The following is a 15,740-nucleotide window of genomic DNA, read 5'->3' as shown; positions in this document are numbered from 1 at the left end:
CATTTGCATGCTTATTGAGTTCAATGGGATTTACTCCCCTGCAATCATGCTTAGGATAGGTGAAACTGACCACAGAGGATGGGGAGGGGAGGAGGAGGAGGAGGGAGGGGAGGAAATGCAGTGGGGAGGACTGGGAGGGGAGCAGGCAGGATGGGGAGGGGAAGAGAAGGACAGGTTTGATCATTTGCATGTTTATTAAATTCAGTGCGATTTACTCCTGTGCAATCATGCTTAGGATAGGTAAAACTGACCGGGGGAGGGAGGGAGGGAGGGCTGGAGTGGGCAGGGGAGCAGGAAGGGAGAGGAGAGGAGAGGGGAAAAGCAGGTCTGATCATTTGCATGCTTATTTTCAATGGGATTTACTCTTATGCAATCTTGGTTAGGATAGGAAAAACTGACCATGGGGGAGGAGAAGTGGGAGTGGGAAGGAGCATATTGGAGGGGGGCAAAGGAAGGTGGAGGGGAGAGCAGGTCTGATCATTTGCATGCTTATAGAGTTCAGTGGTATTTACTTCCGTGCAATCATGTTTAAGATAAGATAGGTAAAACTGACCATGCGGAGGAGGAAGGGGAGGAGGGGGAAGGGGAAAGAGGGGATTGGAAAGGGATGGGGAGTGAGGGGCAAAGGAAGGGGGAGGGAAGGGGCAAGAGGAGGGGATAGGAGGAAAGAGAAGGGAGGGTGGGTTTGATCATTTGCCTATTTTTTTAGTTCAGTGGGATCTATTTCTATGCAATCATGTTTGAAAATGAAAATGGACTGCCTTCAAGTCAATCCCCACCTATTGCGACCCTTTGAATAGGGTTTTCATGGTAAACGGTATTCAGAGGTGATTTCACCATTGTCTTCCTCTGAGGCTAAGAGGCAGTGACTGGCCCAAGGTCACCCAGTCAACTTCATGGCTGTGTGGGGATTCGAACTCTGGTCTCCCAGGTCGTAGTCCAACACTGACCCAGGGAAGGGGCAGGGAGTGGGAGGGGAGGAGATTGGGTGGGTGGGCACTGGGCAGAAGGGAAGCCCCTTTCCTTTCCAAAAGGAAAACATTGTAAACAGAATCATTCTTTTTCAGCCTTTCCCCCACCTTTTTATTCTACAGCAGACACATGTAGCCTCCCACCCAAATTTAAACCAAAGCTGTCCCTGGCCACATCCACATCAGGCCTTTATTTCACTTTGGACAGTCATGGCTTCTCTCAAAGAATCCTGGGAAGTGTAGTTAGTGAAGGGTGCTGAGAGTTGCTAGGAGATGCCCTGTTCCCCTCACAGACCTTCAATCAGAGTGGCTGACTGTTAAAGCATTCTCTCAGGGGAACAGGAGTCTCTTAGCACCCTTCACAAACTACACTTCCCAGGATTCTTTGAGGGAAGCCATGACTGTCTCACATGAAATCAAAGTCTGGTGTGGGTGTGGCCCTCTGATTAGGCAAGCCCAGCAACTGTGAGGCTTTTAGAACTCTGACAGTTGGTTCTTACTGAGCATGCTCCGTGCTATCATTGGGTTCCCAGCCAAAATTTATTAAATTAATTAAAAATCAGCCAGGCATTTTTTAAACTTTTAAACTGCAGCAGATGAAGGTCAGAGTATGGGGCAACGTCAGTATTAGGATTACAGGTACTCTGTGAACATGGCTGATTTTTAATGAATTTCAACAGATTATAACTCTCAGAGAAAAAAGTCCAAAAGGGGTCTGAGGTTTTTCTCTCTCTTTTTACACTTTGAACTGTCTGTTCTCTCTGACTGTTTTGTGTATTGCCATGAAAATTGACAGGGTTGTTAAGCAAGCATTTCTGAGTTCAGGACTATAAGTTATGTAAGGTTTTGTTTTGAAATGAGCTTATGGGAAGCATCAGAATGGTATGGGGGTATTTTCAATTTAACATTGCGGAATGTGAAAAATCCCCACTGGCTATAGTATACAGCCACTCTCGTGGCTGTATAATATAGATCTAAGCTCGAACCTTTGGGCAAAGAAAATAGATCGTCAAGTTGAAATAAATAATTTTATTCTTTCAAATAGAATATGGGACAAATATGGGTCTATCGATTCCAGCTAAAGCTCCAATAACATCTGTAGTAGATGATATGGAGTTTAATCCTATGAGGAGGCTAGGTAACTTTGATAAATGGGGGAAAACACAGAATATAGAGATATGAGGATCTCATTAGAAATTCTGAGTTCTATGATTTGATATGATTAAAAATAAAATGTTTGGTGCGATTCCCCTTTGGTTTGAATATCTTCAAGAAGCAACATGTTTGTAAAGCTAGCTAGCAAATGGGAATGGGTTAACAAAGAGAAATGGATTTTGAAAAATTGATCTCTAGTACTACTGGACACAAATGATCAAAAGTGCACAATATCTTGCTGAAATTAAAATGTGAGCAAAAAGAAGTCAAGACTGTTAGCAAGCATAGGATTTTAATGCTGCCATGCCTTTTTTCAACCTGGGAATACTTAAATGGCCACTATTTCTCAATGGGATTTGAGAAAACTTTTCTTGATAATGACAAATATATATATTTATATATGGGCGCTGCCATATATATATATATATATGTTCATGTGGTAAGATACATTGGGTATTTGATAAACCAGCTGCTTCTATATGTACCTGGCCAGGTATTAATATCATCAACAGAGTTCCTTCACAGCATTCCTCTGACTTGAGTGGAGGTGGATGATGACAGGGAAGAGTGCCTTGTTGGTGATGACATCCCATACACGTATTGCCCTTTCCAAGGAAGTATATTTGGCACCTTTGCTGCTGAATGTCAGGTTAAGACCTTTTATTCATTATTTTAATGAAAAGTTGGATGGTGATAGAGGCCCTTACTGTTTATGAGTTATTGAACTGTATATTATAAGTATATTATAACTATTATTTGTTGCACTGATTAACCATAAGTGAGGAACTTTTGGCCCTCCAGATGTTGCCAGACTATATCCCCCATCATCCCTGACCATTGACCATGCTGGATGGGGCTAATGGGAGTTGGAGTCCAACAACATCTGAAGGGTCATAGCTTCCCCACCCATGATTTAAACAGAGTTTGGAAAAGTTACTTTTTTGAACTACAACTCCCATCAGCCCAATCCAGTGCCCATGCTGCCTGGGGCTGATGGGAGTTGTAGTTCAAAAAAGTAACTTTTCCAAGCTCTGGATTTAAACTAAAGGTTTTTAAAGTATTATTCTGTGGTTTTAGCTTATTGTTGTTATGTAACTCTGCCCATTGCACTTTAGGGATTTTTTTTAACTGTACATTGCTTTGGAAACATTTAATTTAAAATTAGATGATGATGATGATGTTGATGATGATATAATAATAGGTGCACTTCATGCGGTAAGATTTCTTAAACATATTTCTTAAATATATATTTGGAGAACTCACCATGGACAATTCGAGTGTCATCCACATGGCAAGACTCGTGTGTTGTCCAGCTCCAACAATACTGTGTCCCAGTTCCAAGACAAAAGGGGGCACTTTCCATAAAAAGTGTTGAACAGCAGTTAAACATACTATCCCCATCCAGCAATTTTTCAGAGTTATTCTGAAAAGGTTGGGGAAATATGCCAATTCAAAAGGCAATGCTTATGTAGGGAGTATTGCCTTCATTTGTAATTGGTTTTGTTTTTCCTCAGTAAGCCATCCAAATATCTGATTGGCTACATAGTGAATATGATGATGTCCTAGCACTATGTGATCCCTGATTGACTGGGATCACTCTATGAAAGAGAAGGAAACCCTAAACAGAAAAAGGATTGTAATGAAGGATTGAAACAGAGAGGATATGAAGAAACAAAGGAAGTTCTGAAAATAATCTCAAGCTATATATTTGGTCTGAAAAATTAAAAAGGCAAACATTCAGTGCAGCCCTAGCTCTGAGTCCACCTCTGTATCCACAGGACAAAATTGGGAAGCCAAGCAAATCTTCAAGAAAAGATCTGTGATTATGATTCATAAAAGGGTTTCTGGCTGAAGTGGTTGTTGCATCCAGGAGCAGCAAGTCAACAAGAAACAAGAGGAAAAATTTATTTGAAGCTATAAAAAGTGAAAATAAGAAATACTGTAATCTTGCCCATCCATCAGAAGATAATTGTTGTTTTTCTGTTTAGTGGCACAGTATGACTTTCTAAGGGTCGCTGGAAGAGCTGCAGTTTCCCAAGGACAGCTCTGATTATGAAGGATGGTCCCAATGTCCCAGTAAGATGCTTTAATATCTTTTTCTTCCACTTCACTCTTTCCTTTCCCATGCCATGCTGGCAGTTGTATAAAAGCTTGCACTAATCCCTGGAGCCCCCAATGAAAGTGAATGAGATAGAGAGAGAGGGAAAGGCAGACATTGACATTGGCAGTTGATGTGAATAGACTTGAAAGTTTCAGCAGTTTCCAAAAAAGCCTCGCAGATCCAAGAGCTACCCTCTTCCATGCCCAGCTAGGGGACAGAGACGGGGGTGAAGGCTGGGAGAAAGATGCAGAGGTAGAATGAAACCTCAGGCAGGGAACTGACCTCAGAATAGCATGCCTTATCCATGAGACTTTTGCAATGAAGGCCCTTCTCAAAGACGAGGGCCTTCTCAGTGGTGGCCTCCCATATATGAAAGGACCTCCACCAAGTGGCCTCCACTGCCTTCATTAGCAACATTTAGGCAACATGTTAAAACATTCTTTTCACTAAGGCTTTCATAAATAGTTTTGATCTGCTGTTACTGAAAATGTTTAAATACTGGCTGTTGTATTGTTTTTGTGATTTTGTTTTGTTTTGTGCTGCTTTCTTTTTAAAATTTATTTATTTATTTATTTATTTATTTATATTATTTAATTTATATCCCACCCTTCCTCCCAGCAGGAGCCCAGGGCGGCAAACAGAAACGCTAAAAACACTTTAAAACATCATAAAAAGACCTACCAATCAATCAATCAATCTATTTATTGCGGTCTATGACCCGTAAAAAGCATAGGTGTATCAGTTCATAAAATTACACACGTACAGAACAAATAATGTGTTTCATGGGCATAAAAATTACACACGTACAGAGCAGATAATGTGTTTCATGGGCATAAAAAGTGCATTGGTATGCCTAATACTTGATACATAAATAAAATAATTTGTTACACATTATAAGGATAAAAAATAACAGAATTAAAATTAAAATGTAAGTAGGTCAGAGTAAAATGTTTATAGGATATTCAAGAGGGTAATTGAGTTCTTTTAGACTGGGCTGCGTATATGTATTTAGCAACGGAGAAAGTGATATTTTTATTTTGACCCCTCAGCAAGCAGGCAAGCAAGCACTCAAGAGATAGATTAGTACGGTTCTTTATGAATGGATATAGATATTTGTTGCGGTCGGGGGAGTAGAGTGGGCATTCGAGAAACACGTGCCAAAGGGTTTCTATAGCACCCAGTTTGCAGGGACAGGTGCGTTGATTATACTCAATACCCCGGTATCTTCCCTCCAGTACTGCTGAGGTTAGGCAGTTGAACCTTGCTTTGGTAAGTAAGATTCTATATTTAGGGACAGTTAAAAAATCTAAATGGGGGCATGCGTATTAGAGTCCAGGTTCAGGTTGAAATGAAGAGGAGAGCAGACTTTGCAGGTTGCTGCTGTCATTGTGGTTTGTATTTCTAGATCCCTGAGTCTCGATCGGATAGTGGATTTGGCTATTATTGGATCTAGCGTGTATAAGTACTCAATGGATAAGCCTAATCTGGGAAGTTTATCCCGGGATGTTTTCATCCAGATTGAGAAATAGGTGTCTGCCCATAGAAGTTGTAAATAACCGGGAGGGCAATCATAGGACAGTTTAATCCAAAAGTTGAATGCCTGAACCCATGCCTGAGATTCAAGCGAAGGTTGGGCAGCTTCCAATCTAAGCACAGCATTCGGGACACACCTTGGGAGGGCAAAAATTTGGCGTAAGAAAGTGGAAAGTACTGCCTCTATGGAGGAACGATATGAGGTGATCCAAAATGGGGCGCCGAAAAGGAGTTGAGGGATTATCTTTGCCTTAAAAACCTGGATGGCAGCTGGGATATACTGCCCTCCTTTGGTATAAAAGAAACGTAGAATACCTTTCATTGTGGTCCGGGCAGTCGAGACAGCCGCGCGGATATGGGGGGACCAGGATAGGGAAGAATGGAAAATTATACCGAGATATTTATAGCTCGAAACTTGAGATATGCGGTTGCTGTTAATTATCCAGTCCGAAGTTGTATATTTCTTGGAAAACACTAGAATTTTGGTTTTGGAGAAATTAATATTTAGGTTGTTGTCTGAACAGTATAGCATGAAGGCTCTAAACAAGTGTTTTAGACCAATTTTGGAGAAAGATAACAGAGCTGCATCATCGGCATATAGCAGGATGGGACAACTGTGGTTGCTTAATTTGGGGGAATGGAAGGTTGGAGAAAGACAGCTGGAATATAAATCATTGATGAAGAGGTTAAACAATAAAGGGGCCAGAACACAGCCCTGTCTAACCCCTTTCGTTGAAGGGATCAGTTTTGTAAGGCCCCCGTCGCTTCCACAGCGGACGCGTATAGAGGTGTTCTGGTGTAAATTATATATTAAACAGAGGAGTCTTTTATCTATTGTCGTTCTTGAGAGTTTATCCCATAATTTCTCCCTTGAGATGGAATCAAAGGCTGATTTCAGGTCAACGAACGCAACGTAAAGGCCATTCCTTGTTCGGTTTGTGTATTTCTCTGCCAGGTGATTAAGGAGTAGGCAGTGATCCAGCACGGATCTGCCTCTCCTGAATCCTGCTTGTTCAGAGCCCAAGATGTTCTCCTCCTCTATCCATAAGGATAATTTCCTCTCAAATAGCTGGCATAGAGTTTCCCCACTGCCGATAGTAGGCTGATTGGTCTATAATTGAGGGGATCTGCTCTGGAGACTTTTTGTATATGGGGATTACTGTGGCTTCCCGCCAGTCCTCTGGGAAGTGACCTGTATTGTTAATGACTGTAAATAAGTTGGCCAATATGGGAGCCCACCATTCGTGATGGGATTTCAAAATCTCTGGGGGTAAATTATCACCTCCTGGGGCCTTGGCCGCTTTCAGGTCGGCAATTAGCTCTATTTTTTCACTGTGTTGCACAGGTGGCCAATCTGGGAGTTTTTCGATGTTAAAGGGGAAGGAATAGTTAGTAAGAGTCTCATGTGTGGATGCATACAAGTCTGTGAAGTGTTGTTCCCATATGTAAGGTGGAATATTACACGGAACTTGCAAGGTGTACTTCAAAGCTCCAGAGACAATAGACCAGAAGGTTTTAGAATTTTTAAGTCTGGACGCACTGATTGGAGACTTCCAACCCTCATAAATTGCTTGCCTTTTTTTAGTGGTTATTAGAGTTTTGTACTTCCTTTTTTTTCATAAAAAGACCTTAAAATACATTAAAACAAAACAACATTAAAAAAATTAACAAAAACTTTAAAAACATCTACAAAAAAGGGTTAAAAACATATTATTAAAGAAAACATATTAAAAGCAATTCTAACACAGACACAAATACATTATTAAATGTATTAATAAGATTTGAGGACTTTGTGATATATTGTTTTATGGATTTTATTGTGGTGAGCTGCTTTGTAGGTTTGTTCAGTGGGAAAGTGGTATATAAATAAATAAACAAACTGGGTACACCACAGGACAGTTGGCTAAAAAAGAGATCTGATTAGGGAACTTGCAAGCAAGTTTGCAAGGTCTGAATAGGGAACGACTCTTTGTTGTTATGCACTATCTTACATGCCTTACATGCATAAAAGGAAATGGTCAACTAAGAAACCTCTCTTTACAGGAGTCAAAATCCCTCACATGTGCCTGCTCAGAGTAGGCATTCCCCATTGATTTCCTCCTTTCACATAAGGCAAAAAAGCATCCATCAAGCAAGCACAACTGAAAGCAGTGGATGGGATACTGAAAGACTGTAATCGATCAGCAGACACATCTGAAAGGTTTTTTAAATGTGGGAGGCCAGAAATCAAAGTGCTACACAGCCATAGTAGGCACTGGGTGTATTAGGATGGTTACCATATGCAATGCTACGAAGTCAACATCAGTCTACAAGCAGAACAAAAGTCCAATCTGTTCTTAGGAAGTGATTTATTACATGTGAAATAACTTTAATCTCCGTTGCTGTCCTGAAGATATTCCATATAAAATTATCATCCCTTCTAGTGACAATTATACTGGTAGTGTAACCAAAATGGCAATATACAGTATATCCGAAAAAAATGACAATGGTAGCTCATTAATTACAGTATTGTGATTTAGTGGGAATGTTAGTATATCATAAAATGCCCTGACTTTTATTAAAAATAAGAGATGTTAATTCTGATGGAAAAGTCCTAAGCATTTTATGGATTAGGCAATATAAATGCATTAACTTCATGCCAAGTTTATAATATAGTCTGCCTGAATCCTGCAAACCAGATAGTATAGCATAATTAAATTTATGCGGGACCAAATGCACATCAAACAAATTCACTCTTACCCTTAGGCTGACCAAATGGAAGCTATTTACGGCACAATCCAACTGCTGTTTATGCCGGACTGAAGAGAGTTGGATCTGGTGGACCTCATTCTGGCTCAGCTGCGGCTGAGCCTGGACCCAGCCAGCTCAGCAGGAGGTCTTCCAGAGAAGCCGAGCCCTGTGTAAGGGCAGCCGGTGAAAGCCGATGGAAGGCCTGCAAAAGGGGTATTCCAGGGGCATGTCAGAGGAGGGGACAAGGTGGGGGATTTATGTCATATACAGATCCTGTTTGGCTCCCTCCGGTGGCCCTCCGCCGCAGTAGCCAGTACACCGGGAAAAGGGGTGGTGGAAAGAAGCAAAGGAACCCAATGAGGAGTGGGCAGAAAGGAATGGCCAACCCACCTCATGGAGACCCATAGGCCGACACATATTGGATGAGGGCAGCAGACAGGGGCAGGCCCATGGCCCCCAACAACAGGAATGTCACCTCATGGTATCTACTAGACAGGACTTCACCAGGAAGGGCTTTAGTGGGTAGTCACAGTCAGTTATGGGAGGGAGAAGAGAACTGCCAGTGCCATTAACACCAAGCACACACCCCTCCCCATTCAGCCACTGCCACCCGCTGCCTACCCAGGAGTCACTGTCGGTCTGGGGCCAGGCCTCCAGTGTGTTCAGCAGCAGTGAGATCTTCAGACAGGACTTGGCTGTCATGCGCACTCCCGGGCATTGTGGCATTCACCAGAGCTTGGAAAAGTTACTTTTTTGAACTACAACTCCCATCAGCCCCAGCCAGCATGGCCACTGGATTGGGCTGATGGGAGTTGTAGTTCAAAAAAGGTAACTTTTCCAAGCTCTGGCATTCACTTAGGTGAACATGCACTGGGTATTGCAGACTGCCATCATGTTGACAGAGTACTGGTGGTGGCATTTCCATTAAATGTGGGGGTTCCTTGTGAGTGCCAAGATCGGGATGAAATATCTAGGGCCCCCAGTATGGCAAGGAAAACTGCCAGAGTGAAGAACTTGTTTCTGAGCCAGACAAAATCCTCCTTCCTTTGTGGGAAGTGGCACAGGCTGGCACCCCAGGGACTTATAGGCCCAAGACGTTTGCCACCACTGGGCACAGGGGGTTGCCTGCACACCTGCAGATGCTGGCTCTGGGCACTGCTCAAGCCCTCCCCTGTGCATCACCTCCTTGTCTGTCAGCCCAGATATACCGCAAGGAAGGCGAGGATGTCTTTTGAGGGGATCCATTGTTGTAGGGTTGCCAGGTTAGAAGCATCCCAAACCCTGAGGTTCCAGGGACATGCCCTAATGATGTCATAGGGGATGGGCCCTAGTGATATCATAGGGGAGGGCCCATGTATTAAACATGATACATTAAGCATCAGCCATAGTTGCTTGGAGCATACCATTTTAAAAAAATCTCTGATTGGAAATTAGCTAAATGAGCGTGTTTCCAGGTCCACCTGAAGGGACAGGATCATTCCTTCTACCTGTTTAGACAGCTGGGTAAGGAACATTTAATCTAGCCTACTTGTTTCTGGCAAGAAGGGTTTAAGTGCCCTCAGGCAGGGCTGTCACCAGAAAGCTGTTGTAGGAAGAAAGCCTAATGTTGTGAAAAAGTTTGATTGGAGCATTCAGGAGTAAAGATGGATGCCCCTGAAGATGGATGCAATTCTAAATACACTTACTAAGGGACTAAGTCAAATAGAAATCAACAGGACTTACTTCTGAATAGATATTGTTAGGATTGTGCTGTTGGTAAGGCTTGACTAGGGATCCTCTGCAACGATATCCATATCCAAGCAGAGTTGGCAACCCCCTGCCTAGAATGCCCTGCCTGACTTTTAACATGGCTGCTCCAAACTTCTTTACAGACTTGACCCTTCACTGCAGAAAGAGGTTTGAGAAATGAGTAAGAGTTACAAAGATTATCTATTCTTTCCTGCCTACTCTGTGGGCTGCTATAAACTCACTTTGACAGCCAACCCAATTCCAGTGAGTAATAATTGACGGAGAGAAAACACACATGGTTTTGTCTACCTTTACAGGCAGTAGGTTCATAACAGCAATTGAAGCCACACTTCGCAGTATGTGAATTCTCTTTTACCGCTATTGGGCAAGAAACAAACCATCATGCAAATAACACAGTGCATCATTTATTTATTTATTTATTTATTCAATTTATATACCACCCCATAGCCGAAGCTCTCTGGGTGGTTCACAACAAGTAAAACATCTGATATACAATTAAAACCACATATCAAACAATTTAAACATACATTAATGATATCAAAAATTAAAGCATATGTATACACATACAAATGCATATTAAATATTAAAAAAGCTGAAATACTAAAATACTAAAATACTAAAAGCTAAAAACTAAAACTAAAACTAAAATGCCTGAGAGAAGAGGAAGGTTTTTACCTGGCACCGAAAAGATAGTAATGTTGGCGCCAGGCATACCTCATCAGGAAGAATATTCCATAGTTCGGGGGCCACCACTGAGAAGGCCGTTTTTCTCCTTGTCACCTTCCGGGCTTCTCTCTGAGTAGGCACCCAGAGGAGGGCCTTCGATGTTGAGAGGAGTGCACAGGTAGGTTCGTATCGGGAGAGACGTTCCATCAGGTATTGTGGCCCCGTGCCGTGCAAGGCTTTATAGGTTAAAACCAGCACCTTGAATCGAGCCCGGAAACATATAGGCAACCAGTGCAAGCAGGCCAGAATCGGTGTTATATGTTCGGACCGCCTGGTCCCAGTTATCAGTCTGGCTGCTGCATTCTGCACGACCTATAGTTTCCGAACCGTCTTCAAGGGCAGCCCCACGTAGAGTGCATTACAGTAGTGGCTTTAAGGGGGTTGAGCTGACCACATGGAACAACTGTTGTTGTTTCTATAGATGTAAGGGGAGTAAGGTCAGAGGTAAATGAAATGCAAATAGAAAAAGAAAAACAAAAGACAGCAATGATTTCCTATAAGGCAATACCATACCAACTACAACAAGATTCCTACGAGTAAAACAGAAAACTCAGCATCCCACAACCAGTCAGGGTTCTTTACCAAAACTGAAAAAAATCCTAGCAGCCCGGGTCACAGAAATCCCCATGCAGCAAAACCTGACCCGGGGGCTGCAATTAGTGCAGAATGCTGCAGCACAATTGCTTACATGCGTGAGACCCTATCAGCACATAATACCTCTGCTCTGAAATCTGCACTGGTTATTGATTAGCTACCAAGCCAAGATCAAAGTGTGCTTTCCATGTTACAGGTTCCACATAGTACTTGTTCTGATCTTGTAAGAAATTGATCCTTTAGTGTGGCAGTACCTACGCTTTGGAACTCCCTACCTATTGACACTAGGCAAATGCCTTCATTGTCCTCTTTTCAAAACTTGCTAAAAACATTTTTGTTTAGATAAGCCTGTCCAGGCATGTAGAAGCTATTATTTTTTTTATCTGTGTTTCACTCGTTGGTTTTATTATTTTGAATGTTTTTAAATACTTGTCTTTAACTGTTTTTGCCAATAATTTTATTGTTAAGGTGGTGCACTACAACCTGGGAGACCAGGGTAGGAATCCCCACACAGCCATGAAGCTCACTGGGTGACCTTGGGCCAGTTACTGCCTCTCAGCCTCAGAGGTGGGCAATGGTGAACCCCCTCTGAATACTGCTTACCATGAAAATGCTGTTCATAGGGTCGCCATAAGTTGGGGTCGACTTGACGGCAGTCCATTTCCATTATTCAATTCCTTCTATAAACTGCTTTGAGTTTTTTTACAATGAAGCGGTATATAAACATCGTAAATAAAATAAATAAATTTTGGAGTCACTGTGGCCTTTGGGTCTCTTTCCTCTTTATACAGAGTCAGCCATTTGGTACCATCTAGCTCAGTACTGATGACATGGATTAGCATTGGCTCTCCAAGATTCCAGGCAATAGAGTCTTCTAGAGATTGAATTTTGGACCTTTGCATGCAAAGCATGTGCCCTACCACTGTTTTAAAAAGTGTCTTTTAAAACTGTTCTTTTCAATTCACTAATGAATGCACAGCATACTAGGGCAGATCCACACTATGCATTTTAAACCCATTCAACATACATTTGAAGCACATGAATCCCACCATAGAATCCTGAGAACTGTAGGATGTTAAGGGTGGTGCGAACTATAACTGTGAAGGAGAAACTACACTTCCCAGGATTCTTTGGGGGACGTCATGTGCTTTAAATGTGAGTTGGATGTGCTTTAAATGTATTATGTGGATCTGCATTACTTCATAACCTTTGCCTGCATATGGAAAAAAAATGAAATGGACTGCCTCCAAGTCGATCCCGACTTACAGCAACCCTATGAATAGGGTTTTCCTGGTAAGTGGTATTCAGAGGTGGTTTACCATTGCCTTCCTCTGAGGCTGAGAGGCAGTGACTGGCCCAAGGTCACCCAGTGAGCTTCATGGCTGTGTGGGGATTCGAATCCTGGTCTCCCAGGTCGTAGTCCAACACTCTAACCACTATGCCACACTGGCTGCATATAAATAATTTTAATTAAATTTTAAAATGGAAATAAGCTACAAAGTTTACTGGGTGACTATGGGCTATGCACATTTCTCAGCCTAATCTGCCCCTCAGGGTGAAACAACAGAGGGCGACCATGACCATCCCAAGGAAGAAGGGCACACTTAAAATTTAGAGAAAATAATAATTTGTAAATAATAATTTACAACAATAGTGTGAAATCCGATACATATCAAGACATAGTATGAAGAAATATTTATATAAGCATGAATGTCAAAGATTATTATTATTTACACAACTTGTGAAGATATTTATAGTGCAATCCTATGCATGTTTACTCAGAAGCAAGTCCCAATGTATTCAATGGGGCTTACTCAGACAGGGAAGCATGCACAAGATTGCAGTTCAGTGATAAGGAACTTCACTCACCCAATCCAAAATTCAGAATCATGCCACGTTAAGCTGTTTTGCAACTGTTTTATACTTATTTTATGGCTATTGGATTTTAAATGGCTTTATTTTTTGTTGTGAACTGCCTTGGTTTCCAATCCTACCTCACAGGGTTGTTGGAAAGACTCCATACACACACACACACACACTAGAGATGTAAAAATACATACACCCTATATAGTAGTTTATTGTCAAAACCAGTTGGCTATTGCAGAACATTTTTTAAAAAAATAAGCATTAGTTTCCTGCCAAATAAAAGTAGTGGCACCTAAGTAAGCCCTCCCTAACCGCTTTAAAAAAAAAAGGATCGGAGGGGGAGAAAAAGATTTACAACACAATCCTTTTCTATATTCACAGAAAAGTCCCATAGATTTTCAGCACAATCCTAACCATTTCTACTCAAAAGTAAGTCCTACTGATTTCAGCGCGGTTACCTTCCAGGTATGTTGAATTAGTATTGCAGCTTTACTTCCAGAAAAGCTTCATACCGGGAAGGTTTTCAAAACAGGTTGTGAATAAGACAAATAAACTGCCCTCTTTAACAGTCCAGAAAAAATTAAACCTGTTTCACTCCTTAATTAGAAAAGTATAACATTGCAGCATGTGTACTTTTTAAAACTTCTGTTCAAAAATTATTTGAAAAATAAAATGTACAATATGCCAGTTTTTGCAAGTAATTAAAAAACCCTGCATATTCACTTTTATGCCTACCAAGATCCTGCTGTGATCTTCTGTTGCAGTGCAATCCTATGCACGTTTACTCAGAAGCAAGTCCCTATCCTGTACAGAGAAAGTACTCTTCATGCTGCTGAAAGCTTCACTTATTGGCTAAAAACCTGAAAGGGCATGAATTGGAGCAGCCGGTACTAACAGAAGTTGTGGGGACAGGTGACATTTTGGTTTATATCATTTGAACCAGACCACCTAGAAACTTAATTTTTTTTAAATGAAAGCTAAGAGTCTGGAGATTAAGTTGACTCACCCAGAGAGGACCCCCCCAAAACTGGAATCTCTGGGTAAAAAATGGGCACCTGGCAACTCTACATTATTGTCCTCAGCTGGTAGGCAGTAGTGAGTCACATTCCTTGAAGGTCATCAGCTGCAGCTCAGCTCCATCTCAGCTGTGAGGCCTCTGCTTGATTTTGGGGCCCTACATGTGGGAGACATAGGGGCTTGACATGCTGGTTCAGGGGAGCAGCTGGGAGGGTTGGGACCAGGATGGTGAAGGATGCTTTGGTTCGGCAGACCACTGCCTGCAGGGCAAAGGGAAACCTTCATGGCTGGCACAGTTGCTGCTGGGGAAGGCATCCCCTGACTAGAGCACCCCCACAGATTACCACAAGTGGTGCGAGCCAAACTGGCATGCTGAGGAAAAAACACTCCTGTACCAGCTGGTCACCTGCCAAGGAGAAGTGGCTCAAGTGGTTTGCCACCGCTGCAGCCAGGACCAGTGTGCTTGGCAGGGTGGCTGCATACCCAAGTCCTACTGTAAGCCCTGGAATGACACCTCTGGGAACATCCACTGATGTGCCAGAGAGCTCATGAGAGCCAGTGTGCTTGTCTAGGATGCCATGTTGCAAGCTCCATCCCAAGATGAGGAGGTCCTTGGGCCGATACTGCCAATGGAAGTGTCATGTGTGGAACCGGCACAGATTCCCTGACAGGTGAGTGGGAGTTGGAGGGTGGGGGTATAAGCATTGCATCGTACACAGCTGGGCAACATGGGTGTGCAACGTCAGACACTTCCCTATCTCCCTCTTCTGCAGCTTCCCCCCAACCAGTCCCCAATGCGAGTGATGATGACAGCCAACCACTATCCCAGGAGCCAACAGCTCCAGCAAACCACAAAGGGGCTTCTTCAGAAGGCTAGAGGGCAGTGACCCCACGCAGCCTGCCCCACCAGCCAAACCACCTTCCCTGTGGAGGTGCTCGGTCAGCCTGCCATACCATATGCCTCTCCTGAGCTGCTCTTGCAGGATGTGCACACCCAGCCCCAGGAGGCCCCGCCAGAGCCTGCAATGGAGACAGAGCATGCTTGGGGTATATGGCACAGAGCTTGGAAAAGTTACTTTTTTGAACTACAACGCCCATCAGCCCAATCCAGTGGCCATGCTGGCTGGGCCTGATGGGAATTGTAGTTCAAAAAAGTAACTTTTCCAAGCTGTGTATGGTGTGTGTGGCTTCCCGATTGGCTGCCAGGGTGGCTGTTACTATAGATGCCATGTGTGCCCTGCCCCATGTTCGTTTGCGCTGAGCCACATCCTATGGCCTATGTGTGGGTGGGTTCTCTA

This window comes from Rhineura floridana, chromosome 7, assembly GCF_030035675.1.
Source record: "Rhineura floridana isolate rRhiFlo1 chromosome 7, rRhiFlo1.hap2, whole genome shotgun sequence".
In the NCBI taxonomy this organism is placed as follows: Eukaryota; Metazoa; Chordata; class Lepidosauria; order Squamata; family Rhineuridae; genus Rhineura; species Rhineura floridana.
The sequence above is the reverse complement of the archived record's forward strand: the minus strand, read 5'-3'. Positions refer to the sequence as shown.